Source organism: Mus musculus, chromosome 11 (assembly GCF_000001635.26).
Source record: "Mus musculus strain C57BL/6J chromosome 11, GRCm38.p6 C57BL/6J".
NCBI lineage: Eukaryota > Metazoa > Chordata > Mammalia > Rodentia > Muridae > Mus > Mus musculus.
This window is the reverse complement of record NC_000077.6, coordinates 93638661-93652205: the sequence shown is the minus strand read 5'-3', so window position 1 is coordinate 93652205 and position 13545 is coordinate 93638661. Positions and strand designations below refer to the sequence as shown.

At 43.7% G+C, this 13545-nt stretch overlaps 1 pseudogene; it reads right to left on the bottom strand.

Moving 5' to 3' along the window:
• Positions 1-236: 236 nt before the first annotated feature.
• On the bottom strand, positions 237-1262 carry Gm11502 (annotated as a pseudogene).
• Between the last annotated feature and the right edge of the window lie 12283 nt (positions 1263-13545).

The window sequence follows — 13545 nt, the reverse complement described above, 5'->3', positions numbered from 1 at the left end:
CCAACATAATTTACCTAGGAAAGCAAGGATCAGAGTCCTTCTCTAGGATAAATGATTAAAAAAAAATAGTGAGGTCCTTGACTCTACACAACTGACATTTCCACCAACCTGAAAGCAGTGCAAAATGGTTTTTCTCACTCACCCAAGGACAATCTGCACACTCACTCAGGCCTCAGTTAGCCACATCACTCCTATGTCAGAGCCCAGAAAGTTACAGACCCTGGACAAAAAGCACTCTAGAAGCCAGTGGGTGTGAACACATTCAGGTCACGGGATTTGAGATTATGGGTTCAAAGCAGTTGTTCTCTTTCCTTCTACCACTGGGACATCCATCTTTGGCATCTTTAAGGTTGCTGGATCTTCACCTAGTCTTGTGGCCTGGGCATACATCACCTCCACAGGGGAGGGTTTGGGGGCACCTTTGTCAGCCTGAATGGCAAAAGCAGAATCAGACTTCTGCAGGGGTCGTGGTCCAAAGAGGCTCCATTTGTCTGCTGAGTTCCTATCATTTGCACTCCCAGGATCCATGGTATGATGATTCGGAGCAGGTAAGGCTGTGGAGGAGCCAGATGGGAACCGGCCTCTGGACTTCTGCTTCGGGGACAAGTGACCGGTGCTACTTGGGGTGGACTGGGCCGATGCAGGCTGCTTCTCTTCTCTTGTTGTCTCTCCACTCTGCAGCTTTAGTTTATGAAGTGCTCCTGTCACTCGAAGGGAGTCAGTCTCCTCAGTGGAGACCCTTATGGGGCGTGTAAGCCAGCATCTCTCAGTCCTGCCTGTTGTTCAAAACTCTGGATGCTCTCTTGGGTCTGTTTTGTGATCAGGGAACTCACGATGACATGGGTAGCTTTAGCCTTCACCACAGGGGCCTTGTCTGAACTGTCAGTGGCTGGTGATGGCGTCCCAGCAAGGGAAGAGACACTGACTGCTCCTTCCTCTGTCTTGTCAAGATGCTGATACTTGCTCTCTGGAATCACTGACTTCCAGGGATGCTATCCATGTCCAATGGAGGAGGCGTCATGGTCGCAGGGTCCTCTAGGGCATCATCCTAGCTGAATGCTCGGCGGTACATCCCGATGGGCAGGGACATCTTGCCTAGAGGTCCACTGGGAGCAAGAGCAGGCACTTCTGGTTGTCTTGAAGCCATTGAAAGACTGGGATCCAGGTGTTTTTTCTATACAGAATCCGGAGCTGAGTCCCTTCCACCACAGTGAAACGTCGCAGGACTATGCTGACAGATGTTAATGAGGAGAATTGCCCAGCTTCTGCAAATTAGCAAAGCTGCTGAGGAAGGGTCCATCCAGAGGTTCTGCTCGCCAGCCGCCTGTGGCCCGACTTTCCGCACTAAAGAGGCTCCCAGGCTCCAGATAGCTCAAGAGGCTGCTGAGTTGAGCAGAGCCATGCCATTGGGAGAGCGAGCGCGATGAACACTCCCAGATGGAGGCAGAAGAATAACATTTTTGATCTTCCCATTCTGTGGCAGAGTTCTTTGCTCAAGGAGCTGGCAGGTATAATCTGCTTTGAGCTGAGGGGCTGCGGGGGTGGATGATACAAGGGACTGGGATTCCCCTCTCCAGGTGTGAGTACAATTCTCTGGGACCTTTCTCCATTCTCTAAACCTTCCAGACCTCCAGAGCAGGGAGTACTGGGAGACTCTGTACCTTAGTACAGTGATGAGTGAGGTCTTTATGGAGCCCCGATAGTTTGGCTTATGTATCAGCTGGTTTTGTAGGTCAACTTGACACAAGCTAGAGTCAACAGAGAGGAAGGAGCCTCAGTTGAGGAAATGCCTCCATGAGATCCAGCTGTAGGGTATTTTCTCAATTAGTGATCGGGAAGGGAGGACCCAGCTCATAGTGGGTGGTGCCATCCTTGCGCTGGTAGTCTTGGGTTCTATAAGAAATCAAGCTGAGCAAGCCAGGGGAGCAAGCCAGTAAGCAGCTCTCTCCATTGCCTCAGGATCAGCTCCTGCCTCCAGGTTCCAGTCTTGCTTGAGTTCCTGTCCTGTATTCCTCCAATGATGAACTATAACCTGGAAGTGTAAGTTGCCAAATAAGCCCTTTTCCTCCCCAACTTTCTTTTTGTTGCAGCAATAAAACCCTGATTAAGTAGCTTACTTTTTTTTTTTTAATCATTCTTACTGGATGACATCCCAGTGTGGAGTGAGGGCACCGACCAGCTCAGAGTATTTAAATGTTGAGTCCTGATACCTGGGTGATAGGGGTAGATGAACATGCTGAGAATCTCTCTCATCACTTGTAAAATGGGGACAACAGTGCCTCTCATAAAAAAAAAGTGTACCCATCATAGCGGTCAGGAAGGACATCCTTCCATCCTCCCTTCTCCATCTTCTCTGTTATGCTTACTGTTAGGATGGTTGACTTGATCCAATGGTGAGATTATCACCTTGGCAAAACTTTGTCTTTTCCTGAAACAATGAACTGTAGTTGTTGTATAGCAGTTTCTTCCATCTTGGAAGGAAACTTCTTAAGACATAGGCTATAAAACAGAAGTGAAACGAGGGCATGTTTTAGGTCAGAGATTCAACTTTTGCAGTGAAACAACAGGATGTTTAAGGAGAGGTGAGGTAGTAAGACAGGAAATAAGCAACTCAAAACAGGAAGTCCCTGAATCTGACCAGTTTCACTTGGGCCCTCTCTGCTGAAGAGTATGTAAGCTGAACTGGCTGAAAGGGACTCACTCCAAATGAGCTACTGGGAAAGACACTCTCCAACCTGTTGAGCTACCTGCAGTCCATTCAGTGGGCTCCAGATTTTCAGCTTTCATGAGTTGTCACCCATGCTAAAGTGTGCTTGGTGATGGGGCTGCTGCTGAGTCATTTCTCCTCTTGTAAATAGGAGAAATTTTTATAATTAGCTCCAGTAAACTTCATTGGTTCACCAAATTGGACTTCGGTGGTATCCATACTTTGGTCTGTTGTTGATTTCCTGTCTGGGGAGAGTGATTTTTTTTTTCATGTTTCTCCAGGAATATTGTTAGATAACAGTAATCTATTTTATTGTTTGCCCTTACATTAAAAATTAAAAAGGAAAACTGGTAGCAGCGTTGCTATAGAAACATCCATTGTTTGAGTGGGAGGAGACTAAGTTTCCTGAGCGAGTTTGTCATTATAATTAGTAATGATCATTGCAGTTAGTAGTAAATTTCTGTCTTCCCTTTGAACTTCTCTGGACCTTCACCTCCAAAGAGAGCTTGTCATAGCTTGTCTGATAGCTTACGGGCACTTCCACTAGTTCATCTCAGGATCCTAGCAACAGCTTACATCATCATCTGCCTTTAGCACCTGTGGACACCTGGTGTACTGGGTATGGTAGGTGTGGGCTGCTTATAAAAGGACTGCCTGCCATTCCATCATTCTCTGTCCCCACATGTTCCTGCCCCCCCTTATTGTTTTTCTCTGTGACATACCCCTGATTTGCCCTCGTAGCTCTGCCCCATCTGTCTGCCTGTCTACATGTCCACTCGCCTGCCTCTACTCTTTCTCAGGTCCTCACTCCTCTCCCTACCCTCACTAAACCTCCTTTATACCAGATCTGTTGCTTGGTATAATTACTCAAGGATATACCTTGGCATGGGTCCACCAGGTACCCCCTCGTGGCTTTATATTTCATAACGTTGTCTGTTTAGGTATTGTGTCAAAACAAAAATTACCCCATGTTTAATGCATTTTCTTATAGAGGTTGAGGGTTTCCATCTTTAGGCTGATAGAGAAGTGCTATCCACTTAAGACTATGGCTTGTGGTTGGCTCTTGCCTCATTGGCCTTTAGGCAGAATTTGCTAAGTGGCAAAGAGTGTATGTAAAATAGAGGTCTAGCTTTCTGTTAATCTCTGCATCATTGCTCTTCACAGGTATGTATGGCTTGGGTCCCTGCTCCCTACTGTCCCAGTGTAGGGCTAGATAGAGCCTTGTTCTGAATTCTTCCTCTTTAACAGAGCCCTTGATCCTTTTCCAGATCTTGGTTCCCCTTCGTCTGGGATTTGGATTCTCTTTCCCACAATGCCTGATGAACATGCTCTCTTTTCCTAGGCCACTCACTTCATGGCACTGTATTTAGCCACCACAGTGTCACACCCACTGGTGTCTTCCATACTTTGAGGTTGGAATCCCTTGTACCGAAGCCCCCAGTTGATGAGGCTTGAGACTACTGTGTCCTGATGCATTGTGGGCCTTGATTTCTTTCTTCAGGAACTGACTTTAATCATGGTCTATTTCTCCTAGTTTCCTCTTCTTGCTGTAGCTCTTTGACAGGTCGACATAGCAGGGTGTAGGGCTGAGAATGCCCCATGTCCTTGTTCATGATGCAGCTCACAAACAAACCCACCATTACTGATTTATTTATGACTTATGCTCACCTCTTTCCTGACAGGCTTTCGACAGAATTCCAGACAGCTTCCAGCAAACACTTCCTCAAGTGGTTCTGTACAAGGCATAGACGTGCTAAATGGATGAAGGCTCTTCAGAGGAATGCTAGAAGACTAGGCTAAGGATATACTTGTCCTCAAGCAACACATTATTGAGGTTTTATCACTGCCAAAGCAACAAACGATAACCTGACTTGTATGATTCTCTTTTGTTGGTTAATGGTAACACAACTGAGACCATGCTGACTGTTACTTAATTCTGCATCTTTAGGTTAATGTAGTGCAGTTCAATTAAGATTTCCTAACTATTCTTGAGGAATAAATTAAGTGGTAGTTTGAGCATCATAATAGGACAATTTAACTTAACCAACATTAACTTATTTTTAATTAAGCAAGCTATGAGCACATAGTCTGAAACAGCATGAGCATTATGACACAATCTATGGGGGATAGGAAGAAACAGTGTATTGCTTGTAGTAGCTCAGAGTGTAAGAGAGTGTAATCCTATATTTATGAAGCAAAGGAAAAAGAGTAAGATCTAAAGAAGGGGCATATACACAGCTCGGGAGAACCGAGGTTCTTGTAATGATGTGGTAGAGACATTCAGGATCTGAGTGACAGGAGGATGTGGGAGGGATTAGTAGAAGTAAAGATCTTTTGAGGTCCAAGGAATAGTGGAACCCATGGATATAAAAATCATAGTGTGTGTGTTTGTGTAAAAGTCATTTCCAGGAGTCTTTGGGTGCTCTAGCAGTCCTCTATGTTCCTTCTCCCATTTACCAAGTATGACGTGTACAGAAGCACGTGAGGTAGTGCTTATTGGAAGCTGTCTGGAATTCTGTCAAAAGCCTGTGAGGAAAGGGGTGAGCATCAGTCATAGATAAGTCAGTAATGGTGGGGTTGTTTGTGAGCTGCATCATGAACAAGGACATGGGGCATTCTCAGCCCTAGCTTGGATTCTAGAACATCTCTTTGAAGGGGAGATCACAGACAATAAAGTCAACACCAACACGGTAGGGCATGTCTTTCAGAGACTGGAACGGTATACCAAGAAGTTGCAGAGAGCTAGCCATGTTCCTTGAATGGGTGGTTTTGTTGTATAGCCATAGCCAGAGGAAACAGAGTAGGGTTTTGAGTCAGAAAGAGGTTTCCAGAATTGGGTTTTAAGCAAGTTATTTTGTCAGTTAAATTCTGGAGTCAGAGAGACTGAAGACCCAAGGTAGTGCCCCTGCATTAGTTGGAAAAAAAAAAAGGTAAATAGAGAAAGAGAAAGTAGAACTGCAAGGATGAAACAAAGGGATGTGGGAGACATCATTGCTAGTGTCTTTCCTGGGATCTGCTCCCATGTGCACGCTCATTGCCTGCGTTTTGAATGATGTAGTCCAAGGGAGAGTCAGGGTGGATGCTGGAGCCAGGCAGACTCAGTCCCTACCCTCCCACTCATCAGCTGTGTGATTTTAAATATATCACTTAAAATTGTTAGTTTTGTGTCTGTGTGAATGTGTGTGTATATGAGCATGCCTGTGTGTGTGAATGTGGGTATGCATTTTGTATGTGTGTAAATGTGCGAATGTGTGTGTATGTGTGTATGCATGGGTATGTTTGTGTATGAATGTGTGTGTGTGTTCCTCCCACAATGCATGTGCAGCTTTGGAAAGTAAGGTCTCTCCTTCCACCAGGTATTGAACTCAAAAGGACTCTTGTGGCAAGTTGGGCTTTTAACAGTGGAGGGAATCATCTCTCTGCCTCCAACTTACTTTTTTTCAGAGTCTCACCCTAACCTGAGGATAGCGTTCACTTCTGAAGGCCATTTTCAAGAGTCAGTGTGTGAGCGAAGTCTTTCTCTGGTGCCTGTCCCAGGGGATCTTCAGGAAGCAGCTCTTTCTAAGCCTGTTTCTGCTGCCCACATACTGCCCCAAACTTGCTCAGGTACTCAAAACGTACTCCTTGCTTTTGGATTTTGATTTTATGCCTCCCTCTTGCTGGCCTGCCTGGTTTGCAGAACCCTGACTATTGCTTCTGATATTTATCTTGACCCTAGAGCTCTCAGCTACTGGTACTTGAAATATGAGATAGAACTATAAAACAAATGTTGAATTTTAAAAACACATCATAGAAAATATGAACACAAATTATCCTATTAGTATTTACTTGCACAGATATATAGACATGATAATATTTGGTTATATTAAGTTAAATAAAATCTATTCCTAAAATTAATTTCATTTATTTATTTTTGTTATAGGATAGCAATGGAATCTGGGTGGTTTTTTTGGGGGGAGGCACATTTTAAAGCACACCTCACAATTTTAACCATTTAATTTTGCTGAACTTGTATGATTATGGGTTAGTCAATGGTAAGTGTAAATTGATATTATTAACCTGATTTTTTATAAAACTGGGACCCAAAGAACTTAGGGTAATTATTTAAATTTTATTTAATTTATTTACATTTTAAAAATGAATTTTAATGTTAGTACACAGAACAATAGGTTTTATTGTGACTTTTCCCTACACATGTGTTATTAGACTTTGCTCTCTTCTGTTCTCATTCCCCACTGCCCTCTGATGCTCCCCTCACCAGCTCTGGCTGATTCTCTTCCTTCCCCCGGGTAGTCTCCCCACATGCCCCCTCTTTATGTCATATGTATTCATCACAATCTCTTTTACTCCCCTCCCTAAAGATCTGTTCCCCCTTCAGTAATTTCCCTCTCATATCACGACTTCATATATATAAATCACACACACACACACACACACGCACACGCACACGCACATGCACACGCACACGCACACACACACACTCACATCCACCCACATATATATCCAGAGTCTGCTATGAGAGAAAATGTGGAATTCGTCTCTCTGTATCTGGCTTATTTCACTTAACATGACGAGTTGGGGTTCTATATTTTCTTGTACATGTGATGCTTTCATTTTTCTTTACAATTACACACAATTCCATCACATAGGCTATTTCTTTACTCACCCATTAAAAAAAAAAAAACACTTAAAGCATGGCTAGGGTGAGTGAAATGACTCAGTGACTTTCACATTTGCTATGTAATCTAATGATCCTGCAAGTTGACCTCTTCTTGACATAGACACACACACACACACACACACACACACACACACACACACACACACACACCACACCACACCACACCACACAGACACAGATACATACAGTCATAGAGAGATACAGAATCAGACAGATACAAAGACACACAGATACAGACAGGCACAGATACAGACAGGCACAGATACAGATAGACACAGAGACACAGACAGACAGACAGACACAAACACATAGACACTGATGCAGACACATAGACACAGACAGACAGACAGACACAGATACACGCAGAGACAGACAGACAGAAAGAGACAGACAGACAGAGACAGAGATAGAAAGAGGGACTGGTACCTCCATACCCTAACATGCACACACAAAGTATTGAAAAATTAAGAATCAGGGATACTAGAAATGTAAAAGTCATGAATGGCTAGCGTTTGTTGTTTGCTTTCTTTTTCTCTTGTGTGGCGTTATATTCTAAACCACAGTTTGGTAAATGCGTTTATGAGCCAAAGCTTGTGTTCTCTCAAGCTTATGCCCTAAGAGTAGCTTTTAAATTTTACATTGTTGAAATAATTAAAAAAAAATTTCATAAAAAGTACATAACATTTGAACTTCAATATATCTAAACAAATCTTTATTGGGATCTAGCCATGCACATTTATCCCCATATTGTGTGTGGCTGCTTTTATGCTACAGTAGAAGACTTGTAAAGCTGTGGCAAGGATCTGTCCACAGAGCCCAAGATGTCTACTCTCTGGCTTTCTGATGAGTTTCTCGACCTCTGTTCTGGACCACTCTCTCAGTGTTACACTCTTTCCTCTTTGCTGACCGCTGGCTTCTGGATCACTCTCTGCTCTCCTGAATGTCCCGTTGTCTGGATGCCCAGCATACTCCAGAGTTCAGATTCAGCTCATTCACCTCTTATAACACATACCCAACCCTGGCTAGGTTGCCACTCTCTCTCAGTCACTTGTAGCTATGGAGTTACTTGTGTGTGATTTCGAAGTGAGCCAGTCTGCCTGGACACTTGTCACAGATGCCGTCTTCGTGTTTTGCTTTATGTGTGTTGTGACTTCCCCTAAACCAAGCACAGATATGTTGAAAACACTACGCTCACAAATTGCTGCGGAAGAAAGACATATTGCCACCGCGATGGGGATGGCCATCTGCCGTTATCAGTGCGGAGGAGATTGCTCAGGGAGCCTGCAATGCAAATGTGTTTTTAAGCTTGACTAATGCTTAAAACCCTAGATGGTGACAAGTAGAAAGGTTCTGGGTTCTAAGAAAAACCTTACTTCCTCACTTTGTAGCCTCTTACCACCACAAACACCCTTTCTTTGAAAAAAATATTTTTAAAGAAAAATAAATAAATATCATCACCATTTTCAAAAAGGGAGCCATCTGGTTTTGGCAGGTAGGATGCTGGGACCTGGTTCAAATTTGCAGGTAGCTTGTACCGACGCCCAGACTGTCTCTGCAAGTCATCAAAGGGTCCACCAACAGTACTGGCTTTTTTCCTCATTCTATTTCTGTAACCTACATCCTTTCTCAGGAGGGTTTTCGGACTGACCCTCCCCACAGCTCCCATTACTTGCCTCATTCCTCTGGCTCCCAGTGGTAAGCACAAATTAGCTCTCACATCCATTCTGTCCAGTTCAGTTTCACAGTTCTTGGGTTTCCAAAATTGCAGTTTCAGTGTGGTATCTTGATGCCTAATACAGAGCCTGTCCGTGTTGAAGTAAATACTCCCGTATAAGAGTCTCTTCAACAACTGGTGACTTAGCAACAGCCAATCAATACCCTGAAATAGCCCACAGCGGCTTGCCTCTCTCTCTCTCTACTTCTTCCTTCAGGTTCTTTCCTCAGCTGTTCATAGCCTTAGGTTTCAGTGCCTTCTGGGCACTCCTCTTAAGTCTCTGTCCCTCCGAATGTGTCCCCTGAAATTCTTGTGAAACTAAACTTACATCCCTTGCCCCATGTCACAGTTGCTCAGAGGCAAGGTCATAGCTGTGATAATAGGAGAATCTTCTAGGAACTAAGTTGCTAGAAGCCAAGAGGTGTTAGAACAACAGACCTATCTAGTGCCTGAGAGGTGGGAAATGAAACCTGCGTCTTAGCTCAGTGAACTCTTAGGTTTCAGATGGACTGTTTGGACCTAGAGAATAAGCTCCCTCCTAGTGGAATTATTTGAATTTGATTTGCTCCTTGCCACTCCATGCACCTTGGCCAGCACAACAGGCCTGCTGGCATTTAGTCTAGGCTCTGCCCCATAGTTACCTGGCAATAGCCAGGTATATCTGACTCACTATAAAAGGGGCTGCTTGCCCCCTCCTCTCTCTCTTTCTCTCTCTCTTGCCCTCTTGCTCTCTTTTCTTGCTACTGCTCTTTCTCTATCCCCATTCCCTTTTCCCTCTCTCATGGTTGGCTTCTACTCCTCTTCTCTCTCTCTCTCTCTCTCTCTCTCTCTCTGTGTGTGTGTGTGTGTGTGTGTGTGTGTGTGTGTGTGTGTGTGTGTCCCTTTTTCTCAACTCCCCTCCCTATGTCCTGAATAAACTCTATTCAATACCATCCTGTGGCTGGTACTTCAGGGGGAAGGGATGCCTCAGCGTGGGCCCACAGAGGTACCCTCTTACCCCACACTATACCACACGTACACCAAACATATCCCTCCTTTCTTATCTTTTCATAAAACACAACAAGGCCTTCTTCCAGAAAACACACAGACAACTTCAGAGGTTCCTTTGTAGTTTTAAAGTTTCACTATGGTCAGTTCCCTTAAGAAGTGGGAGCTAATGGTCTTATGTTGTTGACCAGGTCAAAGAAAAGTCACTTATTTGTATATTATATCTCTCTGACTCAAAGCAAAGTAATGAAAATCCCACTTTATTCTCTGGGGAAAAATGGAGAACTCAGCGTTTTGAATCTGTCTGGATTTCTCATGACCTCGAGTCTTCACTTATTCTTTCATTTCCTTTATTCACTCAGTGAATATCTCCCAACAAACACTATTTATGTGTTTATGATAAACCGTGATGAGACTGGAGCTAGCTCGTGGAGAAGATTTCTGCTCACACGTGCACTCTGCTAAATGATGTGACAATTAAGCCACCAGAAAAACATTATGTACAAAAAAGGCAGAACAGAGAATTAAAGCAGAGCGACCTCCTCGGGAGGTGGCTATTTTGGACTGGGCTGTCAAGGAAGCCATTTTAAGAAGTTGGCGTTGGTTTAAACCCTTGAGTACATCTAACGTCAGTTCTGAATAACCTTTGGCAGGCAGGAATCCTCCTGATTACAGCCTCTGACCCCAGAACTTCATACTTACTGGTTATTGCCCACGCTAAGCCTGAACTCTAGCCCTGAGAAAGGGACCCAGATAGGAGTAGACTTTATCAGAGCAATTCTGTCCCATTTTTCCAGCCAAGCTGCAGGAGAAAGAGGTGAAGACAGAAGCTATTAGGAACAGTGAAGGGCAGGCTTGTCTGAGTGGTAGAGGTGAAATGGGATCTTGTCTCTGTCAGATAAAACTAGGAAGCCTGCTATGTGAGTGAATCAGAGGGGTGAATGGCTGCCAAAGCTGAACAATGAAGGGCAGCTGGCACGCATAAGCACAGTGGGAAATCAATAGTGTGCCTTTTAGGAGGGTAGATTAAACTGCACAGAGGGTGGCCGGAATGGCACTTGGAGAATAGGTGTGGCCCACTGGTCCATTGAGACAAGAGGCCTCAGGTATGGCGATATTATCGGATCTAGGCAGCCTCCCTATGTCCTTTAGCGTAGCAGAGAAAAACCATAGGCTTTCTGGGGCTTGAGTCAGACCCTGGTTTGGATAGAGAGATTCTGTGTGGGTAGTATCTGGAGGCCCCTGCAAAAATATTCCCTCTTAAAGGGGGAGGGGATTAATGGTGTTTTGATCCCCCTGCCTGTTTCTGTTCTATTATCATCTTGGGTAAATGTTCTGGTGCAGTCCATGATATAGAATAACTTTGTTATATATAATAACAACATGTTATTGTTGCTGCTGCCGCTGCCACTGCTGCTGCTGCTGCTGTTAGACATTTTAGTTGGCTTAGAATAAAGTTGAAGTTATAGACTATGGCAAGAATCTGGGGGCTTAGAGTCAAAGACTCAACTCTGTTGTTATCTGGTGAGTCAGATTAATCAGCTAGGCTTTAGCTTCATTTAAAATTGCTTGAATTACTTTTTAATCTTTTGCTTTGAGACAAAGGTTCACTACTTAGCAAGGGCTGGCTCAGTGGCGATGTACCAATGGAGTCGTTTGATGCATCTGGGGGAGAGTCTTGAAGGTGTATTGAAGTATACAGTTTGAAGTTATGATATCAGCACACAGCAGCCAAGAACTGCTTGTATCAAAGACTTAGAATAAAGTAGAGCAGTCACGGCATTCTAAGTATACAGGGTAGATTGTATCCTGGTTCATGATAAGGAATAGTCGCAGTATCACAGAGAGAAGGAAATGGCAGAGAAAAATTAAACAGACACATCAAAGCCACTCTCCAGGTTCTAAAGTAAAAGATAGGAGTTGAGTTTTGTTTAGTGACTGCATTGAGGTGTTTTGGATTATGCAAACAAAGACTTGGGAGTTACAAATAAGCATTTTAAAAAACATTAATTTTTAAGTATTGTGTGTGCATATGAGTGCAGATACCCAGAGAGGCCAGGGATGCTGCGCTGCGCCCGCCCCCCCCCCCCCGACCCAGAGTCTCAGGTGGTTGTGAGCCATGTGACACTGGATACAGAGTACCCAATTCAAGTGCTTTGAAAGAGCAGTGCACATTAACCACTGAGCTATCTTTCCTGCCCTGAGGTAAGTTGTTTGTGTAATAGTAAAATGAGAACAATGAGTTTCAGAGGGAGTCAGAGAGTGATGGGGTATATGAATCAAGAGAGGAGGCTCAATACTGGGGCATACACAAACATTTTATTTACTTGTTTTTTAGATTTTTATTTTAGTTATTTGTTTGTTCAGATCTTCTGATACACACATGCCACTTTCTCCAGGGATTTGAAAACTGTCACCGTGGGGCAGGTGGAAGAGAGTCACCAGAGAAAAAAAGAGAGGATGAGTTCCAATCAGAGAGGTGTAAAGTGAAGAGAAACACTGCAGGTGACTGGAGCAAAGCCAGAGTTCTGCTTCATAGCATCATAGCATTGTAGCATGGTAGCAAAGGGACTGCTCAGGACGTTTCTAAGTGCTGGCCCAGGAATGCCTGAATAAATGAGGCTGGGGTGGGGATACGGATGTTCAGTAGTTTTAGATAGCTGAATGTTATTGGTCTCTCCCTGGTCATGGATAGAAAGAATGAGACAATTCTAAAGTCTCTAGGGACAGGATAACATCTCATGCACTTGACTGTTTAGGTTAATAAAGTCATTTAATTGACAAAGGGAGCAGAAGAGACCACAGTCTTACTGTCTTCTTTTGAATGTACAAACTTGGCCAAATGTTAAAATTTACTGGGCTAGAAAAATAACTCCAAGGTTCCTTCTTGTACATGAACATCAGGATGACAAAGCAGCTTGAATCTATACATACTGATGATTGAACGTAGACAACCTCTCTCCATTAAGCTCCTGAGTTCTCTTTACTTGGAGTTTCGGAGGAGTTTTGAGAAATAGAGGAGTTCAAAACCCTCAACAGCATCCTAAGTCCACACTGTCCGTTGCTGTCGTTTAACCATTCATGTTATGGTGTATGGTCTCTCCATGCACACTCACATGTATGTACACACACGTGTACACATACATGCTTAGAAGGTTTACTGAATTATTTGATACTAGGTTATAGACATCACACCCTTTTCCATGTAGTTGATATGTTTCCTAAGAATAAAACATGGGTCTTTAATTATATGTCAACTTTAGTAATTCAGCATTAATATACTTTTGTGAGTCATGCATATTTTAATTTTGTCAATTGACTCAATACTGATCTTTCTAGCCCTGCCTCCCTCTTCCTCCATCCCTCCCTCCCCGTCGCTCCCTCTTCATCCTCTAACACAGGAACAAATGTAGGACCAACCAAGCACTCCACTTGGTTGTCACTTCTTTTTAGTCT